Genomic DNA, 16,579 nt, shown 5'->3' with positions numbered 1-16,579 from the left:
TAAGAATGGAACGGCACTAGGGAGCAGGGGGAGAAGGACTATATCAAGCAAGAATCTTTTCTATTCCTTTCTTAAACCATGCCTGCTCACACCAGGCAATCTCACACAAATATGAGATATTTTTGGCTGATCTTGCTGTGCTGTTTTTCCTTGGCCATTTGGAAATCAGATTTATTAAAGAAAATTGTATTTTTGGCTAGAGGTAAGTTAAGAGCTTTCCTCCCTAGAATCCATGAGAAGATACTTCCCTCTTCAGTTCAGTGGAACAGCACAAATTTGTTGCTAAGAAATTTTGGGTGTAATTCTGAAAGGAACAAACAAACAAGCCAAAGTCCAAGTTCATGCAAATATCCTCTCAGGACAGCTATTTTATATAATTCTTCCAGCTGTGTAAAAGGTGCTCTAAACAAACACAGCACGTTGCAGAAGAAAGGGAAGCAGCTCAACACAACCTGAACTATGGCAGAGTTCTTCCCTTGGTGGGCGGGGTGGGCAGCAAGAAGTCAGAGCCCAGGCAGCTGCTGTGGCATACAACACAGGGCAGCAAGACCCAGGACCTGAAACTCCATTGGCAGATGGACATTTCTGATGGTTCATCTCAAGGAACGTCTTAAGACCAGCACACAAGAATCCACTGAAGCATCCAAGTAGTCAGAGGAATGACATATCTTGCAGGTATATCCTTGGCCACGATCTCGTAGTGCTTTATCTATAAACTATTTACCAATACACAAGCATCCCTCTATTTCCTAGTGCTACTATGTCAGAGAGCACCATCAGAGTAAGCAATGCAGAAATAAGAACACAAACGTTTTTCTTTTGCAACTGATGAGTAGTATCTGACTGAAAAATGATGAAAGCAGAGTAGAAAAACAAGCTGGTACGGGAAAATGGTACATTAAAAAGAAGTAGAAATGAAACATTCAGGAGAGGATGAATCAAAACAAAAAACAAACTGAACATTTCCTATAAATTAAAGATTTCAAAATGCTAAACATTAAGAGACCTGATTATGAAGAAATCTAAACACATGCAAAAATAAAAGGGCTAGATCAACAAGGTATTATTATACAAAAATTTGATTATGCAAAATCTTTGCAGTATTATTAAAATGATGGTCCACCTTGTGAAGGTAGTTTTCAGAAGTACTGACATCTCTGAACAATCTTATTTTATGTTCTTCATTTTTTCTTAGAGATATAAATAAAAACTGTTGTTGACGAAAACTGCACAAACTTGCAATAAACATGAAAGAGTAACAAGATGGGAAACAAGTCATTACTAGACAGGAAAAGAGAGAAAGCAGAAATCCAGGAAACCTGAAGCAGAAGAACAAACAAACAGTTTAATCCTTTTGAGGGCAGTGGGACACAGTGATGATGGCTAGGAACACACACTTTTCTGGTCCTCTTTTGCTATAAGTAATTTATCATGGGCTTGACCTCTCATCTGTCTTGGCTTTTTAAATGCAAAAGCTCCTCTTCAGTAACTACATTCTTATCTTTAAAACTTAATTATGATGTGAAAGTTGACACTAAAAATAGCACTAAGGAGCTTCATATTCACGTCTTCTTGATTTCTGTATCAATTTACTTGATTGCAATAGTCAAGCGTATGTCCTCTGGTCCTCAAGACTTAAAGGAGTTCTTATGAGGGTTAGTCCTGCCGAGACGTTTGACAAAGTGACAATTTTGAGTTTACATCTATACATAATAGTTGAAATATCAATCTGTAATTGTAAATACATATATATAAAGGACAAAGCACTCACAAATGTTTAGCAACTTTCTTAAGAAAAGCAAGTATCTGAGTAAAAAAAAAAAAAAAATTAGATTAGGAAAACTTAAAAAAAAAAAAAAAAAAAGGGATACATATTCCACTAATCCATACTGGCATGCCAGGAAAACTTAAAGACAATTTGGAACAAACTTCACAAATTCTTACAATTAGGAAATACATGAGGAATAACATCATGAATAAGTCTTCGAATTAGCAAGTGACCAAGAAGTATATGCTTTGCCAATTTCAGTTCAAATCAAAATATTTCATGATACAAGCATATTTTTAGTACTTTTACAAATAAATGAGTTCTTTGGAAAAAGATTCTTCACTCACTAACATTCTCTTTTTTTTTCCTGCAGTGTCAGAAACAGCCATTTCAAGGTGACTTTTGCAAATCTACACATTGAAAGGGACAATTAACATGTAATCTCATATGAAGTTAGAGTGTTTGAAAAAAGGACAAAAATCTTTTAAATATGAATCTTGGAAAAATCGGTTTTGGTTTGTTGGGTTTTTTTTCCCTTCACTTTAATGACTGTCTGAAATAACTACTGCACTAACCTGATGACACACTTATTTACTATATTTTCTTATGCCCGTTATTCAGCTGCTGGCAGTAATACAACTTCATTTAGCAATAGCTTGGACCCCTCAGTAAGGGAATGTGTACATAGTAGCTCTCTAATCTTGCTGCCCAGCTGCTAAGACAGTCACATGAGTCACTTGCTGCCTTTAGAGCAACACACACCGCTTGCTGAATTTAGAGACATTCTCTGTTTCTGCGCTGGCCATATATATAAATTGAGTAATACTCTATATCCTAATCACACACAAAACTCTCTAGGTGTTTTGTTGTTTGTTGTTTTGTTCTTTTTTATTTAAACTGGTGAGTCAAAGAAAGTATTTTTCACTAATGCAATTAACAACCCAGCTCCACAAAGTGATTTATGTACTGGTTTTCAGCATTATCGTTTTCACTTCAGTTAGGCTAACTTCAGGAATCAGTTCAAATGTAGGTAACTTCATCTAATCGTTCAGTGAAAATCCAGCCCTGGAAAATTGAAGAACTCTATCTGTCAGGGCAATTCAGAATACAGCTTCAGAACAAAACACTTCACAACGATTCCTTCCTTATCAGGATTTTAAACTGTGACTGTTTGGAACACCATCTTATTCAACAGTCTATTTAAAAACAATTTACATAAAGACTGGCATAGTTACTTCCATGCAACACTTTGGTCTACCGATACATAAAACTCCTTGCTGAAAATACTTCATTTATTAACATAATCTATAGGCACTATGTAGGAAGTACTTTCACATACAGATAGTACACAGCCTTACAGCACAACACTGTGAGGAGAATTTTCTCTGGACTGTCACTGTGTCCTCCGCTGAGGTCCTATGACGTTTCATTTTATTCTATATCACATACTATCTTCTTTATCATGTCCTCCCCGTGTCTCATTACAGCACTGTTCCTTGCAGATGGTCGTATATGGCAGTGATCAACAACACAATGCTCTGGTTAAACATGTTCATAGACTACCTGTGTAACAAAACCTCCACAGAATCATGCTCCAAGGTATATGGCTAATGCCACCAAAACCGAGGAGTCTTCTACATTATATGAAACACACTTCTCCAGTTCAAAAATATATTGGCCCAAATTGCAAGACGTGTTTTAGTGTGCCTCAAGAAAGCAGCGTGTAAACCTTACCTAACTCCATCAGTTTAAAGTACGGCCAAGCTTGCCTTAAAATGGTCTTTACAGACTTCTTCCCAGTAGGAAATCACAGTGGGCAATGTCCCAGCTCGCCAGTCGAGCAGCAGCACATTTTCAAGTTAAATACTCTAATCTGTCAGATAACATTAAATAGAGCTCCATAACTAGCCAGAATAGAGTATCAAGTAGTAACAACTAAACTTTTCACACATGTTGTACCATTCTGAATTAGCATTTGTAAAAATAAATGAAAATGGTTATTGCTAAGCTGTTTCAGCAAACTTTGCACTGTAATTCAACCAAGTACAAGCAAATTCCTTGTATTGATATTTAATACCTAACAAATTCTAGTCACTGATGTACACAGTGGCAGTCACCCTACAGTCAATTCAAACTCACACACACATATCTACTGCTCTTACAAATAACACTAAGATTCCTGAAGACAAAAGATAAGGCAGAACTATATTTTTCTGTTGTATTTTTTGCACTTCACAGAATTTTCTGCCAAGTCAGTACTGCTGTTTCCCATGTTTGCATGTCTCTTTACACAGTGACAGTATACAATTATAACAACTGAATGAGGAAAATACGACTTCAGAAAACAAAGTGGCAGAGCAACATGAGGCAAGATTAGCAATTGAAACTAATAATCCAGATGAAGCTCAAGAGTCTCCAATCCAGCTGGCATAAATTCTCATCCTCCTTTACTCTCTCTTTCCCATAATCATTATAGCATTCCATTTGGCTATCACAACATAATATTCTACATCAAAATTAGGAATTGCTACCCTCCACCCTGAAAAAAGGTTTTTGCATATGCCATTTTTAATCAACAATTTGTCTCGAGTAACCAGAATGCCTTAAAGCAGGCCAAACCATGCTCTGACATATAAAACAATTCTTGGAAAAAAGGCTGCAATTTGATAATACATGTATTATGCAGTCTGTTAAAGAAGCTTCTCTCCTTAAGAATTCAAGTTTATGGGTATATTTCTGTGATAACCTGAAACCTTTCAGATGGACTCTAGTAAGAAGTAGTTGCCTGGAATAAAAAACATTGCCTGCAGAATCATGTATGATGGCTTAGTGGATTAGCATGTTAAAAGTATAATCTCTTTTGACACAGCTGTTTTTAAATGGTCTTTAAAAAAGGTATAAAATGTTAATTCTGTTTTCCAATAAACATAATTTTTGATCTGCTGAGTCAGAGGTGTTACACATAATAATCACAGCAGGAGTACAATGCTATTTGTATTTGTTTGGAGAAAAAAACATGAGCACAATTCCATGCAAATAACAAGGAAAAAAAATCACAGAGCAGAATACAATTAAAGGCAAATACACCAGAGGGAAACAGTAATTCTGACAAAACAGAGCACTTGTTTTCCTAGGTACAATCCACATTACTAAAAAGTCAACTCCAAAGCCATGTAACATTCACATTCAGGTTTTACAATATACACTTCCAACACTGGACTAAAATACTGTGTGCTACTAAATTAGTACCACATCACTTTTCTATGTATCACTTTTAATTCTGAATTGAAACCCACAAAACCAACAAACTCACTAACCTTAGAAAGTACTTTATCACACACTAGCTGAATGTAGTATAAGAGTTTTGTGTTTGTACCACTCCTAGAAATAATGATGGCAGGGTTCTGAATACCTATGCATGTCTAGGTACCTAAGCTTTTTACTTTAAAAAAACAATATGGATGTACATGGACACAACATTTTATTTTGGTTTTTTTGCCTTGATCAAGTTCTGATGGTTTCGTTGCTCAAAACTACATTCTAAATGTATATTATGTATTATTTTCATAAACATTTAATATAACACACATTCCATTACTGAGAGAGCCAAGCTATTGCTAAATGAATCTCCCACAACATATAAGTATTATTTACTTGGTTGAAAAATTTCATCAGATTAGTATAGTGGTTATTCTTCTTTGCTTTCAACACAGTTAAACATTTTTCCAAGATCTTTAGTAAAAGGATTTTTGTCCTTTTCAAACACTCTAAACTTAATCTGTGGTTATATTAATTGCCCTTACAAGTTGACAGACTTGTAAAAATCATCCTGAAGTGTCCATTTCTGATACTGCAGGAAAAAATAAAAATGTCAGTAAGTGAAGGAATTATTCAAAATAATTAATTTATTTGTAAAACTCAGAGTAAAGCAGTTCCCTGTTCACACTGTAGAAAAAGACCAATCTTTCATTGCAGGTCTGCTCCTTCCACATTCAGGACACTGAATGTCCATCATTAAGCAGCATCCCCTGCTGAGAAGCACATGACTCCACTGTTCCATGATGTACCCTCAATGACCACCAGTTTCTGAATGATGCTAAAAAAAAATTAAAATACTAGTTTTAGCCTACAACTCCCCCCCCCCCCCCAAACAGCTTGATTCTTGACAACCAGAAAGATCATCCCTCTTTATGAGTGCCACCTGAAACAATCTCAAATGCATGTTACAATTAAAAAAAAAAAAAGGATGGGGAAATACTACTCGCTCCCTGAGAAGCACTTCAACTTTAACATAGATGTCTCATTCTGAGACAGGCTTAAAATGTTAGCATTACAGACTATACAGTTACTACTTGCATTTACTAATGCCCTACCTAGAATTTGATAGATGGAAATAATGGTATTTGGAAAGCATGAAGTAGAGGCTGAGTATCTTGAAGGTCACAGTGAAAAGAATTGTCAGCATCCAACTGGATTTTAATAAGCTTTGCCAGAGGAACCTGGACATGCATTTTTATTGACTGTTTGTTCAATTTAATTTGTTTTGATTTATAGCAAAGCACTGTTGAAGAGGTCAAGGAAACTTTCAAATAATCAAGATCAGACAGGAAAAAAAACCTTACCCTCTTCCATCTACAAATTCTGTAGTTCAGGTCATTTAATAACTTTGCCAGCCACTGCAACATACTCAAAAAATATCAAGGAACAGACTTCCTAATCCACTGATGAATGCAACAAGTGGAGGTGAAAAAAAAAATAATACATTTTTATCTCTACATAACCAGTTTAAAAATACCCAAAACAAGAAGATAGAATACTTGCTCTTCAGGCCTGAGTTCTGCCATGCTTGGGTGGGGGAAATATATGTATTTTTTACTACATAATCTCTCAGATGTACCCCAAACACAAAATCACATCCTGAATTTACAAAGTTGCTAAGTAACAGTTCATTCATAAAAAGGATACAAATACATTATGATCTCCATCCACTAGACCTCTTAACCTTCCTACAAAGGCCTAAGTTACAAAAAGTTTGGAGATATATACATGTATTTATATGGATGGATAATCTTCAGAGCACTGTTGGCAGCAAAAGTGGTGGCAATTTTTAACATATATTTGGGAAGGAAGAATTACCAAATCAGTCAAACACTGTTTTCTTCAAACTACGAGTCTTACTAACTCAATGAAACAAATGCAATTTAAGTACTACTACACGCAACAGTTAGAGAGCACTTGCAACCTGACAGCAAAATTCTGCCTGCCTTTAAGCTTTATGCTAAAATTACCACCAAATATGAAACTAACTCCTTTATGATAAAAGTCGGATGCTTAGCAGAAAGGATTACTTGACCTTCAGCCACAGTTTAACAACTAAAATTATGATAGGAATAGGGGAAGTTTAGGGCATCCATGAAGTCTTTGAGGGTTTGCTAAGAGTCGAGAGACTTTCTGTGGCTTGATTCCTGATGAAAACTGGAACAAACAGCACAACATACAAGTACTTATTCAGACAAAACCTTTAGGAAATTCAGTCTACCTAATGAAGAATTGTGGAGTTCATCTCAAGGTTACTGAATGTATTATCAGTTTTGAGGTTGCAACATTACTGTGCAACTGAAATCAGAAATTCATAGGATTTAAATATTTTGAGAGACTGAGGGGCAGTGATTTAAGTCACCAGAGTCCCTTCCGGGCCCCACCTCCCTTTTCACTCAAGGCTTGAAGAAAGATCTAATCTCCTTTTATGTTCAGTAAAATAGAAAATAATAATATATATTCAACCTCCCCAAACTAAAGCACCTTTCTACTCCAATCAAATGAACAAGTAATCAATGCAGTTAATAACTGCTTAAATGCACTTTCCTTTCAGTACAAATATTTAAGTATAATGAAGAGTAAGAAGTTTGTTTTACATGATGCATAGATAAAAACTGTACTAGAAACCGAAATGTGTTACTCAAGATGGACTTAACTTACTTGTTCTTAAATATTCTGAAGTGGTCAAGTTTTCAAAGGTAAAATAATATTATACTAGAGGGGAGACCCCTAAACCCGTTTTTTTTCCAATAAACTTATTTCATAGTTTATCCTTTCTGAAAGTGTAATCTAGATTTCTGTTTGCCTTCTACAGCAATTGATGCTAGGTGTGTGTTTGAGTATTTCTTATGAGAAATAGTGATACCACATATTTGATTAATGCTACAAGGCTGCAAAACCAGACATTTTCTCCTCATAGGCTAGTTTAACATTCATGCAGTTTGGGACTATTCCAATCATCCAAATACCACTATGATCAAGTTTCCTGTGTTACTCTACACCTGATTATTGTGCTGATGATGCTACAAGTGTAAGTTAATTCCATAGTACTCCTCAGCACCATTTCTGTAGTACAAAATTGATCAATGTCAACACTCAATGGGACACAAATTCCTTCTGAGAGAATGAAAGAGTTTTAAACAAGTGAAAGAACTGCTGGGTTCAGAAAAGAGTGTATCCAAAAGAAAAGGATATACTCGTGCAGCTAAGACAAAAACTCTTTAAAATTACTACTGGGAAAACATTACATTTTACAAGTAATGAGAAATTAAATGAGTTTGATATAAATATTTCATATACACTTTTTAAAGCAATTTCAACACATATTAAAAACAGCCTGAATAATTAGGATAATTAACATATTATGATTCTCGGTAACTTTTTAAGTAACAAATAATGTAACTGTTGTTTAGGAATAGAGCTGATTTCATTGTACTGGTATGCTTATAACTGTACTTAAACACCATTTAAAATAGCATGTAGCAACACCATCCTTTGACAGATGCAATAATATTTTTATTACTTTTTCTGAAACTGATTAAAATATAGCCATAAGCTATATGTTTGTGCTGGGGTATAATTAGAAGTGGTTTAGTCTAAACACAATCCCAGTATTCAAAAGAATTAAAGAAAACTGTCAAGTCACAGAGGAAAAAAAATTTACAGATTCGAATTAACTGGCATTTATTGTGATCAGCTATGTCTAAGCTCTTCTCTAAGCTACGTGGTTCACCGTTTCCTAGTGTCCTAGATGAAACAAACTATGCATGTATTGACCACAAGAGCTTCCAGTGAACAAAATAAGCTTGAACAATGTCGATGTTTAGCTTTTCAACAGAGCACAAAACCCTGACAGGATTTTAAATTTGTTTTATTTTAGTTTAATACTAACTCTTCCTAAAGTACTTCTGAGGGGAAGAGCACCAGTAACTGATAACAGGTAGCTAACACCATAAATTTACATCTTTGTAGTGTATCATCTTATGAAAACATAAGAACAACTGTAGGCAATTTCTACTTTTACATATTTATATTGTATCTATACTTCCATGTGATAAATACAGTATTATTATTAAACCTTGCATGTAGGTAGCTGTAGTAAATGCACAATTAGTATAAATGAAAATTCCACGTGACAGTAAGAGTTTGAAGAAACTTAACATTTACAAACTTGTAAATCTTTTATTACTAAACTATACAGGCTTGATTGAAATTTAATAGTAAGTTGCTAGAAACTCTCTTTATGCCTTTTCTTCAAAAAAGTGTCTTTTAAAAAAAAGCATTCCTATATCACAACTGATTCAAAAGACATGACATTCTCCCTAAACAGCCAGCTGTTTCCTTAAAATGTGTGTATGTACCTGTATTACATATAAATGTAACATTCATGATAAATACATATACTACACAATAAACAGCTTTATTAGAAGTGACAAGCACTTGGGACAATAAAATCTGTTTTGCATACACAGGGTCTTTCTGCTCTTCAAACATTTAGTGTAATGAGATCTCATTACTTCAGACAATTTGCAGGGCTTTTTTTGAGAACTCATGCACTAGTAAATCTGATACATGGTAGTATACAAATACATACTCAATAAATGAAGAGAGAAGATAAGATTTCTGACATTCTCTTTGCTTTTTGATTACTTTGAAATTCACAGTAAATGTGCATAAAACAAAATCAACCATCTACATCTTATTTAATAAGAAATACTTCCGATTTGGCAGCCTCCAAAGTGTAATGTGACCCACAATCATAAAGAAAAGCTTTGAGGGGCAAAGTTAGTGATACACAGTGCCAGGCTACTAGGTAAATTACCTGTACAATACATAAGTAAGTCTATGTGTCTGCATGGTTAAATGATATCAAATAAACTATTATGTACAGCAATATGGAAGAGATTATTATTAGTTATCCTAACTTTAGTAAAAAAACCAACTTTGACAAATAATTCCCTTTAAACACTTTCTAATCTGATTTCTAGGGATATTCTCCTTTGTGAGAGGAATTTAGCACATTAAGTGCAAAAGAAGATTATAGCAATTCAGTTTACTGTAACAGACACCTTCTGCATTTTTCCAAGTTCCTTTACATAGTTATTTCTTAATTGCATTTGATGGCAATTCTAGGTTTTACTTTCCTGATTCCCACTTGACTTTTCAAAGCTGATTTGAGCTATTTTACTTCAGAGTTTTGAGTTACTGTTCTGTGTATTATAGCCACACTTGTCTACATTCATTTGTTTTATCTATCTCACTTTTTGGTTTTATACTAGTTCAGCCCTGATTTGTTTTTTCTCCTTCCTTTCCTTTAAACAAATAAAATAAAATCAGGCACATCAGGCCACATTCTACTCTCTTCATGCCCCTAGTATGTCTATCAAAACTGCCAGGGTTAAGCATGCGTAAAATAGCTCTGGCTATGTATTTTAATGTATTTGACAAGGTATCTCTATACTCTGGACAGACAGTGAATTAGGAATGGGACAGAAATTATTACAAAGAAGGCTATAACAGAAACTGATCTATTCCTTCAACACGACAATAACTATATAAGCTTTCTCACTTTTCACTGTCAAGTATGTACTTATGCACTTATCTCAAAACCCTGCTACGTACAGGGGTTAATTTTAATGCCATGATCCTATAGTAACTGTTTACAAGATATGCAGGGTTTAAATAATAACCATTTTAATATATCCTACGAGAAGGCCCCATCCTTTATAACTTTTATCACATAACTCCTTTTAAAAACATGTTATACCTTGTCAAAAAAATTTAAACCTTCCTCCAATTCTATTAATTTCTGCAAATTCATCCTTCTAAGATGAGACAATAACAGGTGAACACTGAAACTAAAGTAGACAAAAAAATACTTTAACAAGCCAATCTAAATAAAAGTAAAACTGAACTTGCAGTAATGGTGACCAGTTCTGTTCAATATTAGGTTTTCATAACTTGCTTACAATTAGACTTTTTCGCATTTGATATTTGGTGGACAACTGTTCATTTAAAATGCATTAGTAACTGCAATCTATACAATTTTAGATAAAGGGTCACTATATTCCTTGAAAAATTAAAAATAAAATATAGGCAGCTATGTAAGTGATTATATTGAGAGTTAATCAATGTTTTACATTCAAGTTACAAGTTTGCACAGTTTAAAAATCAATATAAATTTAATGAAATTCTAGATGTGATTTTTTTATTAGCAGGAAAAATACACAACTCTCTATTTACAAAATGCTCAGATAAATGCAAATAAAATCCCCTACATTTCAGAAATTTAAACATTTTACATTTGATCAATAGAAAATGTTACTTTGTTCTAATATTTGAATTATTTTTAACTAGTTTTTTAAGGCTACCTAAACATTTGGTAATTGGTAAAAGATGCTTAACAGTTCAGTGGACAGACACTGCACATTTCTTTCAAAAGCAATGCAAGCTAAATCCTCACTACTAGCAGATATTTGGAAAACATCTCCTTGAAGGCAAGTGCTCTATCACTTCAGTGGCGGTGGCTGCTAGTTCCTTTTGCCTCTACACTGATTTCAGAATGGTCTAATTGCTCTAACATATTTCACATTTTCCAGAATAGCTCCCCTTGGTAAAGAGATAAACTTGTTCAAGAACCCTCCCAAAAGGTATTTGCTGACAAAAACTGGTTTTAAAGATATAACAGGTTATAGATACAGAATTTTAAAAACTTATGGTTTTGACTCTGAAATAAACCATCTCTTTTAACAAAGTAACCTTGAACAGTTACAAACAGGGGTTTATTTAGAACAGGAGCAGTGCCCTCTTTAACCCATTAATTTCAAAACACATGCACTACCCTGAAAGGAGGAGACTTAAGGGCACCATTTTGACTGACTTGCTGCAGAGATGGACGACCATTAGAAGTGGCTGAGCTTTGTATGCAGTGCCCTTTGGAATTACACAAACGTTTAAAAAGTTTCTTAATTTAAATCTCAAAGTTTTACATTGGGAAACTAATTTTTCAGGATAATTACCAAATGAAAAGTACACACCAAGAGACACACTTAACTAAGCATTCAAGAAAAGTTGAATGCGTGTCAATTTAGATGCCTGTATTTACTGTACTGTTGTAGAATACTGTAGTTATTAACTTTTAAATATTATTGAATAGGATCGATAAGTATCTAAGAAGGATTTTAATACATTTACAGCTCCCCAGTTTACCTACAAAAAGTAGGGTAACTTTACCAACAATAGCCCATAGTATTTGTTTCCTCAGGTGTTTAATTTTAGAAAATCTTGAAAAAATCATACTGAAACATGTACAGAACCAGAGCAACATATAATAGTGAAGATTATCTTAAGTCTTAGAGGTAAGAAAGCTTTGAAAGCTACTTCTCCTTTTATAAAACACCACATCATACCCATAAGAAGAATTCAGTTTTCTACAAAAAGAGAGTAAGTTTGTAAAAAAACAATCTTAAAGAGCATTTATCTGCTGCTATTATTACCACCATCTGGATTATACCTTAAAATTAAACCCAGTTTAGAAGAGTATCAAATTCTGTGAGAACACCCTTTCCTCTTCCTCCTCCCTATGTCTTGAATTTTGTACTATGGTTGGATACACTGAATTTACTCTGTAATACCTAACTGTAAGTCAAGAAAGATACTCCACAACATATGCTTCTTTCATGTTGTTATTACTAGCGCCTATACCTATTTTCAGCATTAAAATATTAATGATTTAGAAGCTCTTAATTAGGTAAAAATTAGTATGAACACTTCATACTGATGGTCACAGACACAGTATTCAAAGAGTTTTTAAATACTGTTCTCAGTACCATTAACTAGTTTATTAAAGTTAGTTCTGTACATCTACTACTATCTATCTACCCTGGTACATTAAGAACACCAACACATGGTGTACTGCTATTAATTTACCAAATTTCTTTGCATTTCAGGATAACATTATTTCAGTCAATAAAAAGAAGAGATCAGTGTAAGAAATATTTGGAAAGGAACTTTGAAGTATGAATTCTTGGTAACTATAAAAGAGATCTCTAAATCATAAAGACAGTTTTGGAAAAATGTTCAACTTCATTCCTTTATACAAACTGATTAATCTTTCTTCCTTAATGAGCCTTTTTTTCTAGCCTAAGAGTAGTTAATGTGATTTAATTTTCATAACTGTGACTCACTGGAAAACTTTGAGATTTCTTCCAAAATCTTTAACCACAAGACTGTCCCAGTCAACAACTACTGTACAACAGCTTCTTTGGTCACCCTTGCAGAAAAGGTACAGATCATTTGCGAACACATGCTATTCCACACAGAGGGCTATCACAACTGATACCCAACTTCCACAAGTTCAAAGAAAACATTTGCTGAAATAGCCTCCCTACAAGTTCAGTACTCCATCTTCCCTCTTGAGAACCACATACCCACATTCAATTTTTAATCTAGAATTAAATATAAAGATTACAAAAATAAGGCATGTGTAAAGGAAACATCATAACTCCTCATAAAGATATCAAATTGCCATGTGAAGAGGCAATGTTGATTTTTTAAATAGGATATTTCACTGAAAATTAAAATACATAGGAGATAATAGGGACAAGCAGAGCATTTCCAATCATTACAGTTAAACATTTACAAGTTAAAAATTAAGCAAAAAACTGTATCAGCCAGAATCCATGCTAAAAACATGCATGGACGCACACATGCACACATATACATGAAACTAGGCTGCAGTTAGGATGATTTTTCTTTTTTTAAACAAAGCCAGAGGCAGTTCTTCCAAGTGATGTTATAATTACACAGCTAAGGTGTACTTAAGCCCCTAGTTTGGCCAATTAAAACCTACAGTTATTTTCACTATTTTCAGAACCTTTGGGGACTGTTCAGAAGTTTTAAGTATAGAACAAGCTATACAATACTTTTCAACAAACTTAGGCGTCCCCAACAAAACTGTATTTATTCAAAGTAAAAATAACGTGCTTCACAACTTTTACAAAATGTCTGTGAAATTGCCCTATGCACATAGGTCTCCTCCCAGGGAATTCACAGCTAGCAGAACAGCACTAGGTTTTTAATATTAAATAATCTGAACATATTTCATTTCTGCAACACCCATTCCAAAAAACGCTCTCCAAAACACAGCATTTTAATTAACACACCAACAAAACTCCCCTGAAGACCTGCTACACACAAAAGAATTGCTTTGATCCAAACGAATCTGCAGGTTTTTCCCTATTATCCTGCCTTAATTTATCAGACCAGGGCCGATTTGATACCCTTCCATGAAAAAAAAAAACAACGAAGCATCCCTCTGCTAGAGGCAGAGGTGCTGCAGAGGTGATGATAACCCTAGGAAAAGAGAAGCTGTCTCTTTAAAATGCCCTGCTATGTCCCTGATCCCACGTGGAACCAACATCAGCAGCACTTTCGCATTAACTTCAATGTGAGGCGAGATGAGGCATCATTATTTTATATAAATAAAACGAGGAGACTGCAGAATACATTCTTTGTAGGAGACAAACAGGTGAACTGAACGTGCCAGGGAAATCAGCAACCACCCGCAGAAGAGGTGCCCTGCCCCTGAGCCCTCTCTGCTTTCCCTATGGAGCATTACCTCAACCCCACACTACTCTGAAGAATCCAGTTTAAATAGAGGAGGGAGCCACCAGGAAAACTTCAAATTCAAAGGCAACGAAAATGCACTTTATAAACCGGAAAGGTTTACTCTTTGCCTCACACATCCTAATTAGATCAGGAAAGTGACACTACAAAGGCATTACATTCCGGTCCGAAAAAAAAAAAAAAAAAAAAAAAAAAAGAAAGAAAAAAAAGACAGAGGAAAAGAAAGGAGCCCCCATCTCCACAACCCCCCAAACATACAAAAAAAAGCATTAAAAAAGGAAGTTATAAAGCAGCACATACAGCATTTATCTTATCTAGGATCACTTCACATTACCCCCAAGTTATGCACTTTCTGCACTATCATCTCCCCCTACCTCTCTCTCCTGAAAGGGATTTTCACGTTTTCTCATTGTCGGTGGCGAGTTATAAGAGGCTTTTGCCTTTCCAAAGAATTCATCAACAAAAAAAAAAATAATAAATATTAACTCCTTGCTCCCTGAAACCTTAAAACGGTCTCGGGAAGACACGGGTTTTATTCTGTTACCTTGAGGAAGAAAAGGGGGAGCAGCCTCGATTTTTAGGTATTTTTTGGCAATTTTTTTCTGATTTTTATTTTGTTATATGCCTCAGTTCTCCCTCCATTTTGGTTGTTTATGATACTGACAACAAGCTGTCCCTGCTCTCTCTCTCTCTCTCCGGATCTCTCCTGCTTTCAGTTAGCAAACCCCCCTCCCCAATGCAACACGACTCAGCACTTACTTGGGTTCACACTTTTCTCTAAACACACACCGATGGGAAAGGGAAAAGCTTCTGGGCCACTCGGAGGGGGAGAGCAGGCAAATTCGTTTCTTTATTACGAAAAAAAAAACTTTTGTCCAAAAAACGACGGGAAAGGGGGGTCGAGTGCCCCAAAGTCACTCCGGATCCCCCCAAAGACACAGCCGCCAGGTCCGAGGGACACCCCACAGGTAGCCCGGTCCACGGGGGAAATTTCTGTGCGAAATTCGGCCGGTTTGAGGCGGGGGGCGAATTTATATTAATTTTTTCCCTCATTTTTCGGCACCGCGGTCTCTAATGTCTTCCGCTCCCTCTCGCCGCTCTCGCCGCTGTCACTGCATTCACAGCACAGGCTCCGGAGAGGCGAGGAGGGGAGGGGGCGGCCGCGCAGCTCCTGCTTCTGCCCCTGCCCCGCGCCGCCGCCGCGGCCCCGGCCCGCCGCGGGGGTCGGCGGCGGGCACCCCGCGCCCTCCTGCCGTCCCCCGGGCAGACCGCTGCCTCGCCCGCTCGCTCGCGAACCCACATAGCGCCGCGGGGAGGGAGGGGAGGAGTGGAGGAAACTCCTGAGAGAGGTTTTTCTGAAAATCATCTCTTTCTCCCTCCGAGGGAGGAGAAGGGGGGCACCGCTCGCCTCGCCTCCCCTCCCCTGCTTTTGCCCTCCGGGGGGTGTCCGACGCGGGGCGGTGGGGGGCTGCGGGAGATGGGGGAGAGGGATGGAAGGGAGGGATGGTTAACACAAACTTTTCCTCACTGCTCGCTGCTCCTCTCTCCTCTCCCCCCTCCTTCTCCTCCTCCCCCTTCATAATTTAAATAACCCTGATATTTCCCTGCTAAACCCCGGCGCCTGCCCCCCAAACCCGCAGCAGACTCACCGCGGGAGCCTCAGCATCCCCTCTGCGCCCCGTTTCCACCCTTTACAGTGTTCTCCGATTTTTCTGTAATTTTTTCCCCATATTTCGGGCTGGACGCGGCGGGCCTGGAAATTGTTTGCTTTCCCGTCTTTCCAGCAGCCATTGTAGTGTATGCGCTGCGGTGCAGCCCAGCCTGCCGCACACGCCGCGCCCACACCGCCCGCCGCCCACACGCACC

General features: G+C 36.6%; 1 protein-coding gene across 6 annotated transcripts in view; it reads right to left on the bottom strand.

The window, feature by feature from the left end:
• PLAG1 (PLAG1 zinc finger) overlaps positions 1–16,572 on the bottom strand; it is a 52,206-nt gene extending 35,634 nt beyond the window's left edge. For all 6 annotated transcript variants that reach the window (XM_075744062.1, XM_075744065.1, XM_075744064.1 and 3 more), the window contains exon 1: positions 16,363–16,572. The gene's annotated coding sequence lies outside the window, so the exon portion shown is untranslated. The remainder of the gene's footprint in view (positions 1–16,362) is intronic.
• Positions 16,573–16,579: the final 7 nt, after the last annotated feature.

Source organism: Balearica regulorum, chromosome 2 (assembly GCF_011004875.1).
Source record: "Balearica regulorum gibbericeps isolate bBalReg1 chromosome 2, bBalReg1.pri, whole genome shotgun sequence".
In the NCBI taxonomy this organism is placed as follows: Eukaryota; Metazoa; Chordata; class Aves; order Gruiformes; family Gruidae; genus Balearica; species Balearica regulorum.
Note: the sequence above shows the minus strand (reverse complement) of the source record. Positions and strands in the feature narration are given on the sequence as shown.